Genomic DNA, 23,856 nt, shown 5'->3' with positions numbered 1-23,856 from the left:
TGCCACTGCTACAGCCACGTCTGGACCTGCCGTAGCCACTGGACTGATCTCCGTCTGTCAGGCTAATGACGTTCATCCCGTTAGCTTAGTGTAGAATAAATACTGATAACGGGGGGGGGGCGGGATACAGCTAGCCTGTTTGTCTCTGTCCAAAGGTAAAGAAATCTGCCTACCAGCACCTGTTAAGCTTGTGTTAATTAGTGAGCTTTAGAAGTGCTGGTGATTTTTGTTATCTTGGAGCAGAGACAGGCTAAGCTGTTTTCCGGGATACAGTCTTCATTAGGGGTGGGAATCACGATAAGATATCATCACAATACTTATGTCACGATACAATATTATTGCGATTTTAAACATATTGCAATATTCTGCGATATATTACCTTTTTTCCAACTTCAAAATTTTTCCCCAAAGGAAAATGTTGTCAACATCTGTTTTATTGAAAAAGATACATTTCTCTGTTTGTTCATCTCACTTCAATTGTATTGCTGCAAAATGGGATTGTCAAGCAGACAGACTGACCAACACATATATCATAAAAGATCGATACTTGACATCGATACAGTATTGCCACGAAAAATATCGCGACTGGATCGATTTTTTCCCCCACCCCTAGTCTTCATGCTAAGCTAACAGTTTCCAGATCCATACTAAACAGACAGATATCACAGTGCATATCTTCTATCATGAATACACAAATGGAGTGATCTACAGGATATTCTGTTAAAGGGTAACTACCATTTTTTTCAACCTGGACCCTATTTTTCTATGTGTTTGTGTGTACGTGACTGATAGGAACTAACCTGGGTAAACCCTGACAAATTTACGGCAAATTTGAGATTTGCTCTGCAAGCCACTCTCTGTTACAACTGAGAAGGGTCTGGTGTCAACCAGGCTAAATAGGAACATCAATCTTTGAAATTGGTCCATTATTAAGCATAACCGGCAGACACAGACCGGGCTGCAATATAACCCTATGGGGCAAATATTCAGCATCAATTTGGTCCACTAAAAGTGCTGTGTTTTGCCGCTGACATGCTCAGATTATTATTCTAAGTGTCTGACAACATTATGGAAAGGATCCCTACAGAGATAGGCATTTTTAGAACCTCTTTGAGACCTTTCTGTTTAAATCAGAAACAACTCTGAGGTCGCTAGCTCTAAACACACCAGACCCCATTTAAAAAAAACAATACTTTTAGAGTGTAGAGAGCCAACATATTTTCACATGCTAATCAGTAAACTATGTGTTTATTCCAACCAAAACCAGAGTTGTGATGGTTGGAAAAGTTAAAAGACAACCCCAAATGGCATTTCACAGTTTTATTTTGTTTCTGTTGACTTTGAATGAAGTGTGCTTTACGATGCTAAAATTACTGTTTATTTACATGGAGTCTGGTGGCTTTAGCGAATGCAATTTCGCAGATGTTTTTATGCATACTCTTTAACAGAAAGGTCGACCTCCTTAGAAATCCTTTCCATAATGTTGTCAGACACTTAGAAAATTTATCTGAGTCTGTCAGCGGCAAAACGAGCACTTTGTGAAGGTAAATACAAGCTGGACAATTGCCCTATTAACTTACATTGTAGCTTTTCTTGCCAATGCCGACTGCAGCGTTCTCGCTTAATACTGGACCAATGTCAAAGATTGTTGTTCCAGGTTGAAGAAAAAAAAACAGTAGTTACCCTTTAAGGTGTAGAGCTGATTTCTAAGCAATTTGCATTATCATGTCATTTTGAATGAAGTTTTCTTACTTCTTCAGTAGCAGACACACCCTTATTTGTCTGCGTGGCTCCAGCTTTTACCCGGCTGTGTACAGTACAGTGTGTGTAATGTTCAGTACATTATGTACTTAAACAAGATACAGTACAGTTGCAGGCTCAGTAATCTTCCCTCTCTCTCTCAGACTCAGGACATAGATAAGGCGTCTACCTCGCTTAAGCCCTCTGTGAACTGGGATTTGAGAGTGCATTGTCCTCGCTTTAGAGGCAACATCAGCGGATCTATACCAGGAACACATGGACATCTTCATCAAGGGTGGCCACAAGCACAGGTATGTGTTAGAGCTGACTGCACATCAGATGGTGTTACAGCCTGCTGTGGCCTTTTAGTGTCTAAATGTTTTTAAGGAGGTGGCAGGAGGTCATTTTTTTTGAAGGATGATAAAAGTGACAGAATCCTGTTTGCTCACATAAAATAAGTAAAAGGTTCTCTTTGACAACACTGTGGGTATTTTAAAGAGAAGGCAGCCTTTGCAGAGGCCGAGCACAGGAAGAAAATGTCATTCTGAGGCATTTCCAGACACTTGGTATGGTTCAACATTTTAGGGGAATGGACTTATTTAGTTTCTTTTCCGAGAGACGTTAGCTAGAAATTGTAGTACAGAAACGGTACTGTCTGGAACCAAACTGGACCGTCTATTATTTTAAAAGTTGGGACCTGGACCCATGAAGAACCGAGAAATGTCGGACACAGAGTTAAAGTTAAGTCAAAGTTAATTTACAAGTTGTCAAAAAGCAAACTTTGTGTCTCACCGAATGTAGCCTAGCATTTGTAGCCTTCTCCTGTGCCATGTGGTGTTTGTCTTTTTTGACTTTATGACGCTCTAGTGTACGGTAATTTAGAAACAGTGTCTTCATTAGTGTCCAACAGAGAGCACTGACAGGTTTTTAACTGTTATACATGACTCAGTATATAACGTGGTCACTTGCGAATCTTTGGTCTGAACTGGACTAGACAACATTAAAGTGATGGTTCAGAGTAATTTCACCCTAGGGTCCTTTGCACCACAACCTCGAGCCAAACAACTCCCCAGAAGCTTTTTTCAGCTGGGAGCAGCAGAGAGCAGAAGCCAGCAGGCAAGTGTTATTTAAATAAACTCTTGGTGTACTTACAAACTTTCCAATCCATCGTTTTATGAGTGCATAACCTATTTGTACTAGTGTAGAAGTTTGGTATCATTTCGGACATTATTAGTGGGGTCATTTATGAGATACACAGCTGGATCCATTAGCGCCTGCACTAAGCTATTCAGCTGATCACGCTAAATCGTCCAATGTTAGACCCAGGTGAAAAAAGCTTCTGGAGGGTTGTTTGCCTCGAGGTCAAGGTGCAAAGGACCCTAGGGTGAAATTACTCCAAACCATCACTTTAACATCTGGGAACTACTTTTGTAACTGTCCCTAAACTCAGGTATCAAAGAAAAATCATCAAAAAATCTGTAAACGCTGCCATTGTCATTTATTATACATATTATACTATATATTCTTGTTATAAATTTCCTGCCAGGACTGTGCAAAATGAAGTTAAAGTATTGTTTAAAACAGATGGAGTCATGGGAATCTCGAGTTGTTGACAATGGAAAATAAAATCACTGAGATCACATTCTGGAGTATTTCCTGTCACATTTTCAACATCAGTATTTGAATACCCTGCAAAATAAAAATAAGTACAGTAAATAAACTTGTATTAATATGTATGTAGTAATACACAGCAGTATTAGTTTCCCCTTTTCCAGTGGCTATAGCTGCTGAAAGACATTTTAAAGCTTGATGAATGCCTAGCAGCCATCAAGCTGATCTGGACTAACTTTGACTTTGTTATAAGTTCAGGCCTCCTCTTCTGTCTCCTTGCCAGATACACACAACAGAGGAGTAGAGATCTGGCGGGGGATCAGAGGGACGCCTGATCGCTCTGCCAACTCCTCTGATTGTGTACATGTGCCGCTGTTGCTTTTTTAAAACCAGAGCCACACCGACGCTATCGGCTGCAGCACGGATACGGCGCTGAGCATGGTGAAAAGGCTGAACAGCAGCTTACCAACAACATCCTGTGGAGATGGAACACTCACTACTGTACACCTGCATTCTTTAGGTCTTCATCAGAGCCAAAACTGAAATTAAAAACATGTCCTACTACTGTGGATCTTTCCCTTTACAGATAATGTGATGCCATAACACAATGCATAATTGATGGCTCAACATATGAGCTCCTATGTTTTGGCTGGATAAGGTATCTCGAACAGGGCGACACTCTTTGTGTGAGTAACTGTATGCTTGCCCTTTGTGCTTAGAGAACTGGAGATGTGACAGGTATATGATCTAATGTGATCAAATCTGTGATAAAGTGGAAAGTCGTTCTGTGAACCCAGCTGAGTTGGCATGCGTGATGGCATATGCATAGGTATGATACATAGCTGATCTAATGTAGATGGATTTGAGAATATTAAATAATGATATAGTTGCCAGCTGAAGAACGTTAAAGCGAGTCGGGCCTGTAATGTCTTCCAAAGGATTTGAGATGTTAAAATTCAGCCTGTTATTCAAAGACATGAGACAACAACACACAACAGCCCAGGGGGACATTCTGTGGTACAGTAATTGGCATAAATACATTAAAGCTAAAATGCAAAGCCAGAAAACAGCTAACAGACTTCTAACTGCCTGATGCAAGAGCTTCCACTGCAGTGTAAAATGTCTTTGCGTTGCCTGATAATAAGGAAAACTGCTTGTTTTATTTTAACCATTCAATCTGACATTTTCTTCATGTTATTTTTTTTTTTTTTTTTTTTTTTTTTTTTGGAAGAGGGATTCTTTTTGGTTTCTTTTGCCCTACAAAATCAGTAGAGAGCGACAGAGTTTTAGAAGTTGCTAGAAGAAGAAAAAAAGTTTCTGGACAAATGAACAAATATGCAGATTTAAGAGCAGTTATTTCTGTAATGCAGCTTAAGACAACCGGCACAGCTGTGTTGATCTCATCCACACCCGTCTCCACTTTGTGGTCACTGTTATTCATGGATATAACTAGGTAGCCAGCAAGCTATGTAGGTAGATGAATTAAAGCCATAGTGCATAGTTTCTGTCGCCCCCATGAGGAATTCTAAGTAATGACAACACCACTGTTGTTGCATCCACATGACATAAGCCTTCTGTAATCGCGCACGCGCCCGCACCCCTCCTCCACATAGTTGCTAGTAGCCATGAAGGACAGGGAGGATTAACATGATGGACTCTTCAGAAGAGGTAATTATCTTCACTTGAGTTTCTGCATATGAAAGTCGCTGGATGACAATTTCTAAACACAGCCATGCTGAGTGTTTTGCAGAGCCGATAGTCTTAATTAGCTCTATATCAACTCATTTGGCAATGGCTTGAATGTAACGGACGTTCATTGATGTAAAAAGTTACGCACTAAAGCTTTTATTCCGACTTGTCAATTGTGTCTCTATCGGAGGAAAACAACACCAGACCGATTTGAATAGTTGAATAAATTGGAGATGCAGGGCGGTAGTTCAGAGATCTGTAAACAGAACAGCCCTGTGTGTAATGCCCAGGAACAAATGCACTGCTTTAAGCAGCTTTATAGGGCATCTGAACTCTAGACGGCAGTTCACACAGGACAACTTCTTATGCAATAGTGATGGGAAATAATGTGATTGCTAAACAGGTTAGGGAAGGAGTTTAGCTTTCACAATAGACCACAATGGGCTTGGACTGGATAAACACACACGTTTATATTCACTGTAAATTGAGTGGGTACAGAGAGGGTTGATGGATGGATTAGGACAGCTTTACCAACGGAAAACAGAAACCAGGATCACTTCACTGCAACAAAGGATGTGCTTTGACAGAAAACTTGACGTCCAAAGCCATTTTTCTAATTTTTTTTCATTCGCTCGCAGCCTAAATATGTTTGATGCCTTTGTGAAACGCTAAATTAATGCACAGCCATAAAAAGCCATGTGTATCACCAGGAATGAGTCCCCATTGAAAATATGGTAATCATAAGCTCTGTGGGTTTTTTGGACTACATTTTGACAAAAAAAAAAAAAAAAAAATGCAGAGGAGTTTACCCAGACTGTACTTTAAGTGTTTACAGGTGCCGGCACAGCAACATTCTTCAGGGACATAACACATAAAAGTATTATCTTTTCAACATGACAGTGAGAGCTGGCGAGATGTGAGGGAGTCGGGCTTTGCTGCGAAACACGCAAGACAACACATCCGCTCTGCACATCTGTTCCCCTACTTCAGAGGAGCCACCAAACTGAGAATCTGAACCAGACCAAACACAATGGACAACCAAATGGAGGGATGAAGGAGGCGAGCCGGGAGGGGATTGAGGTTGACGCCGCAGCCAAACTCACTACATCACCGGACTAATGTGCAGCAGGCTTGTCATCAGCGCATCTCACACATGCACAAAAACACTGCTGAATGCGGTCATGAGCAGTTCCATACACACTAAATTTTATGTACATGAACCCACATTAAAGCAGACCAAAATGGACCCTTGTGTGGACAGAGATTAGCAACGTCTGTGCAGTGAATCAATTAAAAGAAGTTTGATAATCAGCATGTGTAAACCACACATGCATGATGCATTTGAGAGAAGAGTAGAGGAACAAATGAGAGCAGAGGGTCATGCAGAGGTACAGGGAAGGCTGTTTAGTCGGGGGGGTGGGGGGCTCAGATAAAAAGAGGAAGAGGAGGAAGAGAAAGCAATCCTATAATCGACTACGGCTTGAGCCCCAGGACAGACATCTGTAGAATAAATGTCTTTCCTTTTTTTTTTTTTTTTTCTTTTTTTTCTTACAAAAAGAAAGGCAGAGCAGGGATGAGCTCTGGAAGAAATTGAGACATAGTTGGAGTGAGGTTGCCCAATGCAAAGTAACGCACCTGTACACATAAATACAAACAAAAAGTGTGCAAGGCTTTATGATCCCAAAATATTAAAAGGTCTTTACTTAATGTTTGCCTCTTAAAGGCAAAATGATGTACAGCCCTGAAAAATAGTACAGCTGTGGAATTTCCTAGAAAAAGCTAAAGTGAAATGAAAACTTCTGAAATAAGTTTTGGAACATTTTGCACACTTTCTATGATTTTCTTGTTCTGCAATAATGATGAAGAACTGAACTCACAATACCTGGGGTTTCTGACACTGCAGAGGCAATTGGAAGATGCTTAAATTATATTTTATTGGGTAATAGGATGACTCATTTATGTTGGGCTTTTTTTCTCCTCTTATGACTTATGTACATTTTTCATTCATTTATCCACAGGGATAAGGAGTACCTTTGCTTAAATTGTTATACCATGGTGTCATATTTGAATTATTACCTACAATTTGAAAGCATATGTCTCTGATATGGAGGTGCATGTAATATATTAAACTCTTAGTAGTGAGATATAAAAGGGATTTAAAATGGGGGGGGCTACACAATCAACCATCTCTGAAGAAAATAAAGAGTAATGTGAGTCACAAAGGTTAGTTAAAAACTGTTGGACAGTATATCAGGTGGTGACAATATAAGAAGACAAAGTAGAAGTAAAAGAGTGAGAAAATGACAGACAGGAGGAGCCATTAGCAAAACCTTCCTGGGACAGGCTGTCAGTGGCCTGATTGTCAGCCCCTCTCTCCACGTACACAAACACTCCCTGGGGTCAACATGTGGGGTGACAGACGCGGAGCGAAGGGGCCCAGGGTGCTGCAGCAGCCTGTAGTTAATTTAGGATTTTTGAACGTGTGCCAAAATTCCTGAAGGAACACAGTGAATATGGGGGTGCAGCTATAAAAACCCGGACCAGAACTGGAGTATAAAAAAAGGAGGAGGAGAGAGGGGGGAAAAAGGTGAATACGGACTTTGTGTGTGTGTGTGTGTGTGTGTGTGTGTGTGTGTGTGTGTGTGTGTGTGTGTGTGTGTGTGTGTGTGTGTATCACTGTGTGTTAGCATCGAGGCATGAAAGGATATTGAAAGGAGTATTATTGAGGTACAGCACAAAATCGAAGAAAGGGGTTAGAGGGGAGACCAGAGTCAAGGATGGAAGTGTGAGAGCAAAGCATGCAGGAAAAGAGACTGAAAAGACAGAAGATGCAAAAAATAAAGGTCATAAAATGGGTTACAGTGCTGTTTAAGAGGGCTGGGTGTCAGCTGAGGATTTAGCCCCTTCAAGTCCTGAATGTGCAGGCTTCTGGAGAAGAGATGCATGCCACTGGGAAAGCAGACATGTACACTACAGTGCCTCACAATAGCTAAGGGACCAGTCTTAAGAGTTGTTGTGATTTTCTAAATCAGATTTCTTGGGAGAAGGCTGTTACTGATTTTCATTCATGTTTTACAAATTGATGCGCTGCAATCCATTTAATACTTATTAGCAACTCGGCTAACTGCACGCTTTTTTTTAATAGTTTCAAAAACATCCTAGACTTTGTGATACTCATCATACTGCACTGAAGGCCTAAAATCTCGCAGTGCTTTTTCAATCTATAATAACAAGAGGAAGCTTACAGGCGAGAGAGCAGCAGTTCTCTTCTCCCATCCATATGCATTTCACCTTTCTCTAAGGCTAAGCAAACACCGCTCCCTGCCTTCATCCATCTATGTAAGCCCAGTATGACCTGTTGGATCAGAGGGCAAACAATCTGTTTGAGAACCTACAAATCTCCTCTTCCTGAGAATCAGTCACCCACCACAGGGTTAAGACTCTCTAAGCAACCAGAAAACTTACTGTTGAAAAAAGACAGTTTCCTCTAAACTCTCAGCAGCAATAGAAGCTGAATTTGAAAGACGTGCAACATGGAAAAATGTCTTTAAAACCTACATTGCACTACAGGAGCCACTGCGTTGATTTTATTTGCGACTATCTTTAATAAATCACACATGATGCACAATGTTTTTGTTTACAGTCGTTCAAATGATGTTCTTTGAAGGTAGGGCTGTGCAACGTATCAATTCAAATCGATATCTTGATGTGAGACTAGATATCGTCTGAGATTTTGGATATTCTATTATGACAAAAGTGTTGTCTTTTCATGGATTTACAGGCTGCACTACAGTAAAGTGATGTAATCTTCAGAACTTTCCAGACCGTTCTAGCAGTTCTATTATTTGCCTTTACCCACTTAGTCATTATGTCCACATTACTGATGATTATTTATTACAAATCTAATTGTGGAAATATTTTGTGAAAGCACCAACACTACAATATCGCCGCAATATCGATATCGAGGTATTTGATCAAAAATATTGTGATATTTCATTTTCTCTATATTGCCCAAGCTCTATTTGAAGGGTACATTTTGCATTGACTGTATGGCTTTGTGATTTGGGGCAGTGTAAAAATATTTTTTTTAAAACATATTTTACTCAACTTACAGCCTTCTACAAGACTGATGGGGATCATAGCCTTCACAGCTTCAAAAAACATTGACTGATGCACTGTAGCTACATTACATGCTTTTGTCAAAAAATCCCATTACACACGACAAGTTCGACAACCATTACCTACTACTATACTAATATTCATTTTATTCCTTTTTCATGTCAGCTTGTTAGGGAGCTAGAGAAAGCGGCTGCAACCTACACTCACTGTCTTTATGTAAGAATGTAATACACAATGGAGAAGATATCTCGAGCCGCAGGTCAATATGCAGCATCAATATGCCTAATACCCAAATGGATCCAAGCGCACTGACAATCAGCTCTAATCATCAGGAGAAAAAAAGGTGTTTTTAGAGGTGAGACAGAGAGCGTGAACTTTAAAGTGCAGGAAAAAAATCACACCTTGTTCTTTTCAACTGCTGCTGCTTGTTAATGCCTCATGCTGCTGACAGTGTTAGTGTTCTCTCTCTATTTGAATCTGTTCATAATCCTCGGGTCTAACTGTACAAGGATCCGTTCTCCTATTTGTTTTTTTTAAATGAACTGATGCATGTTGGGTTTGTGTAGGTTTGCCACGGGGCTGTTTGTGTCAATAGTCACGGCGAGGGTTTCACACTGTGCTACGGTCACCTACAGTTGGAAAGAAACCAAACAGGCTAGGTGAGTCGGTTTCCCACTGAGCCCCCGCCCCCTTTTTTTCCCCCCCTCTCTCTTCCTCTTTATCAGCAACTTCTATTTATAGCTCCTTTGCTGCAGCAGTGCAGCTTAGTACAGTATGTTCCATAAAACACAGGCCTCTCCTGACCACATCCCCAGGCATGCCGCTGCAATCGTCTCCAACTACTGCTATATGCATGAGCGTATGGAGAGTGCTGGAATTATCCAGACAGGAGGAGTGGCGCGCACACGCACACACAGACACACACACACACACACACACACACACACACACACACACACACACACACACACAGACATTGATAAACAGGGACACATTCAGAGACACCACACAAGGATGCAAACACATTTAAGGAAACAAAGAGACAAGGACACACATATAAAGTTAAATATAGCAAGGGATTTATACTGAGATTGGGATGAAAAGAGACAAAGAAGATCATTTACAAAGACTGTATGTATTAATGGGGAAATCACAGTATTCCAATGAATGTGATGATATTCTGAGCCTTTTATGATAGTAAACTGATTATCTACTGGACTGTGGACCCTATACACGGCAGAAAAAGTCTGCAACATTGTTTTAGCCTGTGAGGTTCTGCACAACATCTCGCAGGAAAACACGGTGCCATAAATGTAGCGATGGAGCCAGATGACCCGATGCCTAGAGAGCAGAGTCCAGCACAGCTCCATTGGGCTATACCAAGGAGACAGGATATTATTATTCCTCGCTTTTAAAAGGTAGCCTATAGTGTTATGTTTGGCAATGATATTCATAACAGGGAACATGACGATGCACGACATTTGTATTTATTATTCAGGTTTTCATTTCTATGTCGTGAACGATTTATTTCTGCCATTGACAGAGTTATTTCGGCTTGTTTTCCCAGCCCCTCTGCTGTCAGGAGACAGGGTCGTGGTGGTGGTCCAGCACTGGGGGGGCGGAGGACACGCGCTCTCCCTCAGCTGTTGTCTCGTTATGACTAATGAAAAAAAAACACGAGTAAAATAAAAGACACTGCATAAACTCCGCTACCGTGTGTTTATTTAAATATAGGTACACCATGTAGGACTAAGAGATTGCAATAAGCCTGTATATTACTATTAGGACTATAGAAAATGCGTCAAGGATGTATAAATTAAATAGGCTAAACTTCAGCTGGAGTCCGATTTACTACGGCATCACTGTTGACCGCATCAGTGATCTCTTTCCATTCCGCATTCTTTCTACAGCCTTTAATAACAGTTTCCAGGCTGCCAAAAAGTACACACGTTAGTGCAAATGAACCGGAGATATCAGGGTTTCAATCTCCACCTCTGAAAAGTGCCGCTTCTCAGCCGGATTACGTCTCGCCATGTCGTAAATTGTAGGGGCGAGGCCTCAAAACCCGAGAATATATTGGGCCGTGATATTTAAATTACGATCGTTTCCAGCCGCCGCATTTATCAATGTACGACCATTCTTAGGCTCTGATTGGTGTGATACGAACGTTTCATAAATCACACGCGAAGCCTGTCGTAAGATGATTTCTGCGCTCATATCTGCGCTGGTTTCTACGTTAGGTTGATAAATGAGGGCCAATGTCTCTATAACCCAGTGAAATCCCCGTGAGCTGTCAAAGTCAAGAGCTCTTCAAACTGCTTTTGATTTGTCTTTCCTCTCGGTTCTTTAGCTTAAAGACAAACTTGTTTAAATTCATACTGAGCTGTACAATGTTATAGGAACAGCTAAATGTCACTTCTATCAGCTAGAACCATGCAGATACGGTACGGTCAGAGGAACATTATAAACTATGGCACTGGACTGACACAGCCTTGCTCGGACTGAGGCAGTGTGTCGATAGATCCAATGTCAAGGCTGAGAAGGCATGTTTTCCAAGAACTCGACAGCAATACAAGCCATTTCAAAGCATTCTGTCAAACAAAAACACACTTTTAATTTCAGGATAGGGATGGGCGATATGGCCTAAAATCCATATTGCAATATACATTGCAGCCTCTTGCGATAACGATATATATCGCGATATATAAATTATAATAGAACCATTTCAGACCAGGTTACATAGACCCTAAGGAAAACCAAACCAAAAAGTTTTGAGAACATTTATTGTTCAAAACTGTTATTATACAACATAATGTTGCAGATAAATAAAATTCAAGTACCCTAGTTGCAGAGACTTTGACAAAGAAAAAGCTTAAAGTATTGGGTGTCTTCTCTTTAGTGCTAACCATTCTAAAAAGGCACTACACTTAGTTAGTTTAAGTCCTTGGTTCTTATAGTGACTATAGTCACGACACGTTGAAACCGTCCCGATATCTTACAGATATTTAATTAGAAGGTGCAGAACACGGTTCACTGATCTGGAACTCATCCAAATACAGTACAAAATGCGGGCTTATGTAGAGCTGGGCAATATACCAATATTATATTGATATCATGATACAAAACTAGATATCGTAATATGGCATAAGTTGTTGTCTTTTCCTGGTTTTAAAGGCTACATTACAGTAAAGTGATGTCATTTTCTGAACTTGCCAGACTGTTGTAACTGTTCTATTATTTGCCTTTACCCCCTTAGTCATTATATCCACATTACCGATGATTATCTATCTAAAATCTCATTGTGTAAATACTTTGTGAAAGCACCAATAGTCAAAACTACAATATCGTTGCAATATCGATATTGAGGTATTTGGTCAAAATGATCGTGATATTTGATTTTCTCCATATCGCCCAGCCCTAGGCTGATGCATTCCTGTTGCCATCCGCTCTGTACCTGCTGGAATGAGTGGGAGAAAACATGCATTCAAATATACTACACGTTTGTGCACACACTCACCTGTATGCATGGGGACGTGGGTTTTGTGTGAGTATATATCTAAAACAAAGTTTAATAAACCCACAAGGTTTCTTCCCTTGTGGGTCTTCAATAGTGTGCCTGTAAAGAGACAGAATCCCCCCTCTTCCTCATGCCTGCATAAAACTCAAACCAGATTGCACTAAGTATCATGGTGGAAGAGTTCAGACCACGTGGACAGCCAACTGTCCACTGTACGTAGCAGGCCAGCGTTCCTAACCTCAGGCGTTTCAATACTCTCGCCTCTTAAACCGCCTTTGTTGGAGTCCTCCAAAGTTCACTTCACTTGTGTGGCAAAGGAGTAGGTGGACTGGAATATTTGTGGCGCGACAACAAAAGAGCTGGAATGCCCTTCTCCAAACTGGTCAATGCTGCCCACCACTCACAGGCCGTTTCTGCCCTCTTTTCCCTCTCGTCGCGCTTTATTGTTTCTCTTCTTTGTGTTTATTTTCTATTTCTCTCTCTCTGTCTTGTGTCTTTGCCCCTCTAGGAATAGCAGTCTGGTCTTGATTATGGAAATGTTTGCAGTATCCAGGGCTTTGTAACCTTGTTTACAGCAATTATGGCCATAATAAAAACATGCTGACTACAGATATACTGGCTTTCGTTTTGAGTCTCCGAGATGTGCCAATGACCACAAACAGAACCTTTCCTGGGCAAAAAGGGAGCTTTGAAATTAACACCAAGACTTTACATCCCCGCCACTGGGCTGAGATTATCAAGACATTGCACACACTATCAGATCTATTGATAGTGTGTGTATCTACTCAACGCAGATACAAACACGCTACTATATGCAGGTCATGTATCAAACTACATGAGCCAGCATGTCCTTACATGTACTCCCTCAGAGCGCCAGAGCAACAAAATGTCTCACTTTCTCTCCCTGTGAGAGCAAACACAGCTACAAAAAAAGGGCGGTTGGCGCGGTCAAGTACTTTGAACCTGCTTTCTCTTTCCAAGTAAATGGCGCTGTGGTGGCAGATTGGACTGTATATGACATATATACACATATATACATATAGAGTAAGTTAGCGGGGACCAACTATTTGTGCAGGAACGTGTGTTCATATCACTTCCTGCTGCACCTGTTCTGCACCTCAACTGACACCGCCTTGGGGAAAGATTAAGCAAGGGGAAGGAGAGAGAGGGCACGGGGAGGCACAGGGAGGGAGAGGGACAAAATGTAGTGCAAGAGCGTGGCCCTTAAAACTATAAGACATGTACACGTTGAGCATAAATGCAGCTGTGATGAAAATACACAGAACTGCTCAACATCCTCTGATATTATCAGCAGATCAGCACTCAGACTCTCTGTCTCTCTGTCGGACTGTATTCCAGCAACTACAGTTGTGCACAAAGTTCAATGCCTTGCTTGCTTTGCATTCATTTGCAAATCTATTCATTAATTCATTTAATCTGCAAATTATTGTTTAATAATCCATGAGGTGTGAGTATGAGGTGTCAGAAATAAAGTTTCTAACTAATTCTGTGACTGTAGGATAAAAGCACTTACCCACTTCAGTCCTTTAGTATATGGTAATTACAATCACATCAAAAAGGCCGGTACTATGCCACCATGTCACGTCCGGTCGGCTTGTCGAGCGGGAAGTCAACCTCCTAATTTAGCTACAGCCAGTCAAAAGATAGCATGGCAACTGCAGATGCAGGAGACCCATTGACAGGACTTGAACCCCCTCCTCTTTCACTGAAGTCGCCTGTGTGGAAGTATTTTGGATTTCCAGTGAGTTATGTTGACAATGTTAGCGTTGTCGACAAAAAAAACCACAGTTTGCAAGCTCTGCTATGTGCGCGTACCATATTCTGTGTGTTTACAATTGCACATTAGCCTAGCAGCTAGCAAAGTTTCCTTCGGTTTATAGCTTAATCCCGACAAAACCACAGGGTTGAATTTCAGCCTGCATGCATGTTTTGTAGCCTAAACAGAGCAGCTTATATTGGTTGTATTAGAGAGAGCAACAAGTTAGCGGACTGCCGAGTCGCCCTCTCTGCTATCTGTCTGCTCAACTGCCTGGACCGCTGTGCTGGCTCGATGGTGTTTTAAGCCCCCAACCAAGCCTTCAAGGCACCTAACCATAGCCATTGCCTAATCCTAGTGCCTTCCAGGCAGCGCTGCCTGGAAAACGACGTTGGGGACTTAAAACACCAACACCGCTGTGCTGCGAAGCGTCTGCCCTCAGTACTGCCGGCAGACTTTTTTTCTATTTACTTTATTGACAAATTGTCAAGTTTCCAATTGACTGAAGATATAAGTTATTATTACATTTTGTTGTTAATAAATGATTTAATAATAAAACTAACATTTTTTAATAATGTCAACCTAACATCACAGCTGCACCTTATTTTTTTTTGTCATTTTGATTGCTGGATTTATAAATCATCAGATAATGGACCATCCAATTTCCCAGAGCCCGAGGGAAATCTCTTGTTTTGTCGAAAACCTGAAGCTATTCAATTTACCATAATGTAGCACAAGGGAAATAAAAACCAACGACAACTAATAATCACATTTGAGAAGCTGGAATCAATTATCAAACTAGCTGCAGATTCATCAACCAATTGATTAAATTAACCAATCATCGCAGCTTTGAATGAATGGTTAATTAATTTCCTAAATTGTTGTTGATTAATACTAACAAATAGCACTAGCTGCTGCTCTTACAAATCCTACTGATGGACAAGTTTATTGCTGTTAGAACCCAACAGAAATGCGACAGCAGCGATAGCATAGCTGTTCTAACGGATTGTGATACAAGCAACTCAAGCTTCTCAAGCTTACATGTATTATCATAGATGTATTATCATACACATCACTCATAGATGGGACAGGGATTCCCCCCAGTGTTTTGCAAGTCTGGGGGCCCACCAGGCCCAAGTTCCCCCCCCCACCAGTCCTAAGTCACAGGGAATTATTTTTTAAATGCATTTTTAAGAATTTATTTAAACTGGGGCGCATGGATAACTCAGCTGGTTGAGCATGTGCCCCATGTACTAAGGGTCAGTCCCTAACGCAGCGACCGTATGTTCGATTTCGACCTGCGGCCCTTTGCTGCATGCCATTCCCCCTCTCTCTCCCCTTTCACATCTTCAGCTGTCCTGTATGATAAAGGCCTAAAATGCCCCACAAAATAATGCTGTACTACAGGTACAGTAAGACTGCTCGGTTGAAAACTTCATATCATCAGTTTCGGTCATATTTTCAAATCTCCTGTTAGCTTTTAGCACAGACTTAATGTAGAGCGTTTTTGAAATCTGTCTGATAGCTTTTTTAAATTCTCAATTTCGCAATTCCGTCTACAGTAATGCTGCCATCGGTCTGTGACTGGCCCCAGCAGGGCCCTAATCAAAAAAAGACACTTGCCACCGGGCTAAACAACTTTTCTAGGGGGAAACCCTGTGGGACAGATACAGTACATGCCAAAAGTTTGGACACACCTTCTCATTCAATGTGTTTCTTTATTTTCATGACTATTTATATTGTAGATTCTCACTGAAGGCATCAAAACTATGAATGAACACATATGAAATTATGTACTTAACAAAAAAGTGTGAAATAACTGAAAACATGTCTTATATTTTAGATTCTTCAAAGTAGCCACCCTTTGCTTTTTTTGATAACTCTGCAAACCCTTGGTGTTCTCTCAATGAGCTTCATGAGGTAGTCACCTGAAATGGTTTTCACTTCACAGGTGTGCTTTGTCAGGGTTCATTAGTGGAATTATTTCCCTTATTAATAAAAAAGCAAAGGGTGGCTACTTTGAGGAATCTAAAATATAAGACATTGTTTAGACATGTTTTAAGTTATTTCACACTTTTTTGTTAAGTACATAATTCCATAGTTTTGATGCCTTCAGTGAGAATCTACAATGGAAATAGTCATGAAAATAAAAAGGACATGCATTTGAAGGAGAAGGTGTGTCCAAACTTTTGGCCTGTACTGTAGATGTAAATTGACTACCCTGACAGACACTGTTAGTGTTCCCCGCAGGCGCTGCCCGTGACAGTTCGCCATGATGTGATTACAGCAGGTTTAGCACATAGCGGCTTCATTTAAAAACGCCCCCTCAACTCGGTTTCCTTACCATCTATATCAGATGTCCCATCATGGCCTGCAATTAGAAATAGGTACATTGCAAAATCCCCTTAGACCTCAGAAACATGTAACGGCAGGTAGTGGTTTAACGTCTCTGTGGCTTTAATTTACAATAATTACCTATGATAAGAATCTACAGTATGTAAACATCCGGCTATCTTGGTTCAAGCTGTACAGCTAGGAAAATAAGAGTATTTTGTCTATAGAACAACAAAAATGTCCCTAGCTGTCACTGCAGGGTCCGGAAACAGGGGCTCCCAGTGAAACTTGTAAACTAAGAACAACGTGTCCAGTCTGGCTTGCTAAAAGAAGTCATTCATTGTTAGTCTGAAACTGGATAGCACTCGATACAATCATATCTGTTTCACACCATGACATCCAGTGAGATGTCTGACAGGAGCTGCTGCAGCTGCCAGCAATTCAGAGAGGCTGGTGTGGAACACAGACAAGAAGTTACATTCATGTTGCATATCGCTAAGCTGTGATCACACAGGGCCCAGACACTAACATAGCTAATTTCTTTTTCTTCCTGACAATTCTTCTTGAAAACATTTCTGCCACCATCGCACCGCACACTGTAATCGATTTGTCAATCTTGCCTCGGACGTCTTAACTTCTGTCACAGTCTGAAATCCACGTGAATCTCACAGCATGGGAGAGATACTTAAAATGAAGAAAGACAGTTCTGTAGACGAGCAATACAGCTCTGTGGCTTGTCCTTTGAGCTGCTGCAGATTTAAAATGAATGCCAGGGTTGAAAGGGAACATGACTTCTGATTTTCTGTTGTTTACTGAGACCCGGGCATGAATTTCTAATGGCTGGAACACATCAATCTTTTAAACGGACTTAAAAGGTTCCCGTGTGGAGTTTCTGGGCCAGACTGACACATCGATATGGCTGATGTTATCAACCGAGTGTAGCATATGGTGTTGGTGTATCAAGCTGTCAAATAAGTAAGAAGAAATGTAAGACATGCGAATCATATGTTTGAGGTAGTTTAGAAATAGGGTTGATTTTTAGTAGTTTGTCCATCTGAGAGCAACGTTCATGTGAGCGGATTTTCATGTACCTTGTACTCTACATAGCAAATGTAAGACAGAAATAAGATAAGACAGAAAATGATGCATGTCATATTGCATATTTTTCAGTTAGTCGATCCACAGAGAATTATTCAACATGTTAGGCAGATTACTCGCAGTACAAACAAGGTATCAAGCTTGCACAGAAAAGACAATCTGAACAGGTCCTGGTGGTCAAACGCATCCAGCCTTCGAAAACATCATAAAGACTTAACCTAGCTTTACCCTCGCACACTGCTGCACCAATCAACTCCAGTTACAAATAAAAACCCAGCTCTGTAAGGTAAGCAACTATTACCCCAAACACCACCTCCTCTCTGACAACTGTGGTTTGCACTTTTCTGCTTTAAGTCCTCCTGGTGACCCCAAACAGAGAGCCTGCCTTTAATACAGACGAACGCATAAGAATGAATGAAATTGCAGTGTATAAACAGAGAGCTGCAAAACAGGAACATTTTCAGCTTAGCTGAGAGGAGGCAAAAAACACTTCCTTTTGGTGAATGAGAGAGCTGTTCAAGAAACCGCACATTTTCATAAAATACCACCCACTCCGCCTATACAATGCTGCAACCTAACGTTACCGCTGCACCTTGTTTATTTGCACAACAATATAACATACAGCAACATACAGTATTGTATCGAGGAATGGTTGCTTGGAACTCCCTTCCAGTTGAGATTACCAAAGTGTCTAATATCAAGTTTTAAAAAACAAGTAAAGGATCATTTAAGGGCCAGAAGACTGTAACCATAATTTTTTGTATTTAGTTTATGTATAGGAAGATTGAAATGTAAACAAAGATGTTATAAAATAGAAATTTTTATGTTCTGCATTTGTGTATTCATTATGAGATCTTATATTACTATTTATATACATAGAAAGAAATGTGTATATCTGCAAGGAGACAAATATTAGTTATCTTGTTTTTAAATTTTGTTTTGTTTATCTTTTCATTTGTAGTTTGTTTGTTTTGTCTGAAAATGGAGTTTTATGTTCTGTGTGGACCCCAGGAAGAGGAGCTGATGTTTTGCATCAGCTAATGGGGATCCTAATAAAATCAAATCAAATAACCAGATGGCAGAAAGTAGCGAGCACTTCCATTTCAGGACAAAAAGCTCCAGACGTTACAGCGTCACGCCTACACCGCTGCACTGTGGCCCAGCCAAGCCTCCTGGCTACAACACAGGTAAAGCCACCAATCACGGTATTAACTCAATCATAAATTAAGCCGCACAACGACACACTAATTCAACATGGTATTAGCCAGAATCATTATTCAGTATGGTTTCCTCAGTTCCTGGAAATGTCCTTTAGCAGCATGCTTGGTAATTTCTTGGCTTCTTTGCAGAGTAAAAAAACAAACATATGCTGTCTAGACATCCAAGAGCCTCAAGGCAGGTTATTAAGTTAGTTTATTGATTACCAAGGAAAGATGCTTATTCAAATGTCACTAACAGAGAAGGAGAGAGCATTAATAAAGCGACAGCTCGCGCACACATCCGTCTGACCGTAATGGTTTCATTTTAAATGTCATTGTGTCTCCATATTGCGCAGCATTAACGGTCATAAAGCTTACTTCTTCCGGTTAGTGGCGGGTAGAGCTTGAATGGCCATCTGAGAAAATTAAATTCAGTCAAATTGAAATTGAGGTTTAGTACGGGAGCTGTCCAAAAGCGTGCACTGGGATTACCCAACCAGGAGGTGAGTCAAACTGTTCAGAGAATAAAAGTAATTCAACTGCTGGCTCCGAGCCCACTCGCAGTTTGCCCGTCCTGCTTTACGGATCCCCAGACGTCCCTGGTTGGAGATAAATGTCAGCAGAGCTTAGAGATTATCTGTGTATGACTCCAAATGTCTTTTTACTGTGTGTGTGTTTGTATTTGTCTGTGTGCATGTGGATGTTTGTATACATTTGTCATATTTTGATTGTGCGTGTGTGTTTGTACTTGCGTCTGTGAATGTGTGCCCAGGTGGGGGTGTGTGTACTCGTATGTGTTTGTGAGTGTGAGTGTGTGTGTGTGTGTGCCAGAACGGGAAAGTGATTCCCGTGATGGGCATGACAGATGGACGGGGAGTGGCTCAGCTCGTTCTCTGGGCCACCTGAGAAGCACAAGGGAGGGATGTTTGTGCGCGCCGATGCTCACCTCTCATCCCTCTGACAGGAGCCACCTTGTTTTGATTGATTTACTAGCCCCTTACAAAGGTAGGCTAATTATTAACACAACAGAAAAGTACTATCAGTGGAGTGAGGTTCTGTTTTGGATCTGGTTGTTTTATCAGCAAAGACCAATGTACAATCTATTTTTTTTACTTTTGATATTAATATAATCTACTTTGTTCAAAATGTAATGCCTCATGCCTGTAAGCCTAGTTTTATAGTCCCATTCTTCCACTTGATACTGCTTCCACTTAAGTAAACTAAAAGATGAACTATCGACTACAAAACAAAGAAACTAATTAATGTGTTAATACAAAGAATATTTATTATGATCGGTTCACAGATCTGAGTCCAAACGGAAACTTCACCCTTCTGAACTAAGAGTTTCTGCTTCAAGGTGAAGTTTAAAACAGACTGAAATGTCCAGGCTCATTCCTCCACTATTTATTTCTGTATGTATTTATGCGTTACATGTCATTTTAACGGGCACTGAGCTCCAGATCCTGCAGCTGCAGACGGTCTCTGCTGCCCCGCTGTAGCTTCTCTCCGTCCGCCTGCCGCCGCAAACTTAGTGGAACTTTCCGCCGATATCGACATACAGGTCGTCCTGGACTACGTGTAAGATCCTACCGATCACCACTCTGTCTTTGGCTGGTCCGATTTGGATCAGCGGGGACCCGCGCAGCAGCGAGGCAAAGCTGTGTTTTTCCCGGGGAAGAGACGCTGCGGCCGGCCACGGAGCTCTCCGCCTCCCGCTGCCGCCGGAGCTCAGGTTGCTGGTCGGCGGCATACATAATCATAAAACACATTGTCACCTGTTAAATGTTATTCATTGCTGTTTGTTCTTTTCATTTCCTCTATCAAACATAATTAAGCAGTACAAAAGTCCGGCATCTTTAGCGTTGATCTGAATGCTTCGCACCCCTGTTCCAAGATGGCGGCGGTTTTGACGTATGTTTAGAACCTCAAGGCGACATCTGTGTATATATCTATGGGAGCAAGGATCACATTTGAACTATATCGATATATGCGATATGGTCTAATTCCATATCTCATTTAAAAATATATCGATATATTTTTAATATCGATATATCGCCCAGCCCTACTAACAAGATGTGCAGACCTGAGCCTCAAACACGTTGTTGTTGATCCAACTTCCTGTACGTAGGCAGGGTCAAAACAGGACAAAAGAAAACTTGAATTACTTTAACACAGAAACAGCCTCGCAAATGTCTAACGCAACAACACACCTGCACATTTGTATACTGTATGTGCAGCCCAGAGAAACATGTTCAAGCCCTAAGCAACTTGCCAAAGGCCAAAAAGCAACTTGGCTCTCTGCATGCCAGTGTCTGCACTCGGCCAAAAAAAAGCAGCACTCTGGGTTTTTGCAGTTCAACAAGGCCGACAAACTCTGGTAAAACAATCTCGCTGATTGGGGCGTTTAATTTTCTGATGTCACAATCTCCCTTTCATTCATATCGTATCAATAAATTAATTTTGTGACCTCCAGCATTTGGAGCTAGTAGCTCATAAAAATAAGGTATGCAAAGGTCAGTAGGCTACACTTGTTATTTGAATGTGTCTACAGAAGTTATCTCAATGCATCAGATACATATTCAGTGAATATTTCATATAATGGTTACCGATCGCAGTTTAATCTTTGAGTTTTTTGTTCAACTGATTCTATACTGGATTCCGATTCAACAAACTGCTGCACAGTGCAGCGCGCTGAGCCTTGAGTACACATATAAATCATGAAAATGCAACATGAAAAGGATCATAAGTCAACATGAGCACTGCTGTGAAGCGAAGGCGTGAGCCATCACCGAGGCCCAGCATGTTCGCCTCCAGATAGCGGCAGCGGCAAACGGAAAAGTGCACATTCAACACAGTGCAAGATAACGCTCTTCAGAAAGGCCGCTGACTGCTGCAGCTCGGGGTCTGTGAACTGTGCGACGCTATACTGGCCGGCCGCCAGCACACATAAAGAAAAAAAACGGGCCCAAAATAATCTTTTGCTGCACCGGGCTAATTCTAGTGTGTCCATTTAATCCCTCGTCAGACCCGAGTAATTTCTCAGTACTCCGCTTGAAGTGCAGAGATGTTGACATGTTTATCCCGGCAGCACAAAGGTGAGGGAAGAGTGTGATTATTCCTAAGAATCCAGAGTATGAGGATATGCAAAGTTGTTTTTTTTCCAAATGTGATTTTTTTTGTAAATGAAGGCTGCTTACACAGAAGCCTGCAGTCCATTATATACAGCATGATACCCCCACGCTATTCACGTGGCAGAGAGAGAAAGCTGTGCTCATACATCTTATCTGGAAAGAAGAATAACAGCTCCCAGAATAGAGGGTGCAGACTTTTAGTTTGGGGATACTGCACTAATCCATATTGTATTTTTGATCATTCTCGACAGGCCAATAGCACAGGAAGCTGATAAACATGAGTGAGCCGAACATGTGTGCTGTACAGCTCAGATGTGCTATACATACAAGATCTGATATCTGCACCTGTGGAAATATGACACTGTGTTGCAGCATGGAAATTCAAAACCAACCCCAACTCCCCATCCAGTTCTTTGACACACTTTTGAGGTATCAACGTAACTATACACTTACATTGATGTAGGTTCAAAGGTAATTAAGTGTGTGCGTAAACAGGAATTTTGAGTGACTTTAGCAGCAAACATGTCAATCTGCGACTGAGGTGTGCACAAATAAGGGAAACAGGTCTTACCTTGGTTTTTCAGTTTTCTTCACTTCAGTGTTGTTTCTTTACATTTCAGTCCAGCTTTCGTCCCAATGTGGCTCTTAGGGAACTCTGTAATAAAAACAGACGATCTGTGATTCCTTCAAGTCATTGCCAACGTGAGAAAAACTTCCCCTGTGCCAGACAATCTGGCTTACAGAAAGAGTTAGCCAAATCCTACAGATAGACACAGCTCTGTACAAGGAAACCCACATGGCAACTCATGCATGCATGTCCTGCCGGGGATGACTTGGGAGGGTTCTGAGTTCATGAGAGGAAAATCCCAGAGGTAGGTTGCAAGCCTGTCTGGTCTATGCAAACCGGTGTTAGATTTCACCATGTGACCAGCTTACCACTAAAAGGCTTAGTAGTTTATTCCTTTAGCCATAACTTAAAGCTTAGGCTGGCCAGAGGAATCAAAGGAAGTTAACCTTGCTTGATGTTCAAAAGTGGTACTACTACTTCAATTAAATACAGGCTTCAGGCGATAATAACCAGACCGGATTCATTAGCACGTACTGTATACTGCAACATGTCACAATAATAATAATTAGCAATCGGGCCTCGACACACATCATCAAGATGTAGATGGGAAATGCACTTGTGATTGTTCGGAACTGTTGTGACTGTCAGCATGCATGCATGACATAACTGTGCAGAAACCCCAACGGTAACACTTTATAATAACCATCACTAATAAATGGTTAGACCTGTAACAATTATTTGTAGTAACATAATATGGTTTTACATAATCGCAGTTTCTTTGAATAGAACTGATTATTGGCCGGACTGTTGGGCTAAAGCTATGCCACTTGTTGGCACAGCCTATACACGTTCATAGCAACAAAAAATGACGAGGGGGGGGATAATTTTTTTTTTAGGATAATAAAGAGGCATTTCCTTCATAGGCTGTGTACTCGTGTTACTACATTATCTCGGTCACATAATAGTGATATAACAAAAGATGTATCCGGAAATTCATTTAAAACTTTAATTTGTTTTAGAAAACTAATAAATAAATATCAAAAAATTAAATTTGACTGACAGAGATAATTATA

The 23,856-nt window shown here is 41.1% G+C and overlaps 1 long non-coding RNA gene across 1 annotated transcript in view; it reads right to left on the bottom strand.

The window, feature by feature from the left end:
* LOC114548139 (uncharacterized) overlaps positions 1-23,856 on the bottom strand; it is a 109,472-nt gene that overhangs the window by 64,170 nt on the left and 21,446 nt on the right. Inside the window, exon 2 of the long non-coding RNA XR_003691324.1 lies at positions 22,787-22,870. This is a non-coding gene — a long non-coding RNA (uncharacterized LOC114548139). The remainder of the gene's footprint in view (positions 1-22,786; positions 22,871-23,856) is intronic.

This window comes from Perca flavescens, chromosome 21 (genome assembly GCF_004354835.1).
Source record: "Perca flavescens isolate YP-PL-M2 chromosome 21, PFLA_1.0, whole genome shotgun sequence".
NCBI classification, from domain to species: Eukaryota; Metazoa; Chordata; class Actinopteri; order Perciformes; family Percidae; genus Perca; species Perca flavescens.
The sequence above is the reverse complement of the archived record's forward strand: the minus strand, read 5'-3'. Positions and strand labels throughout refer to the sequence as shown.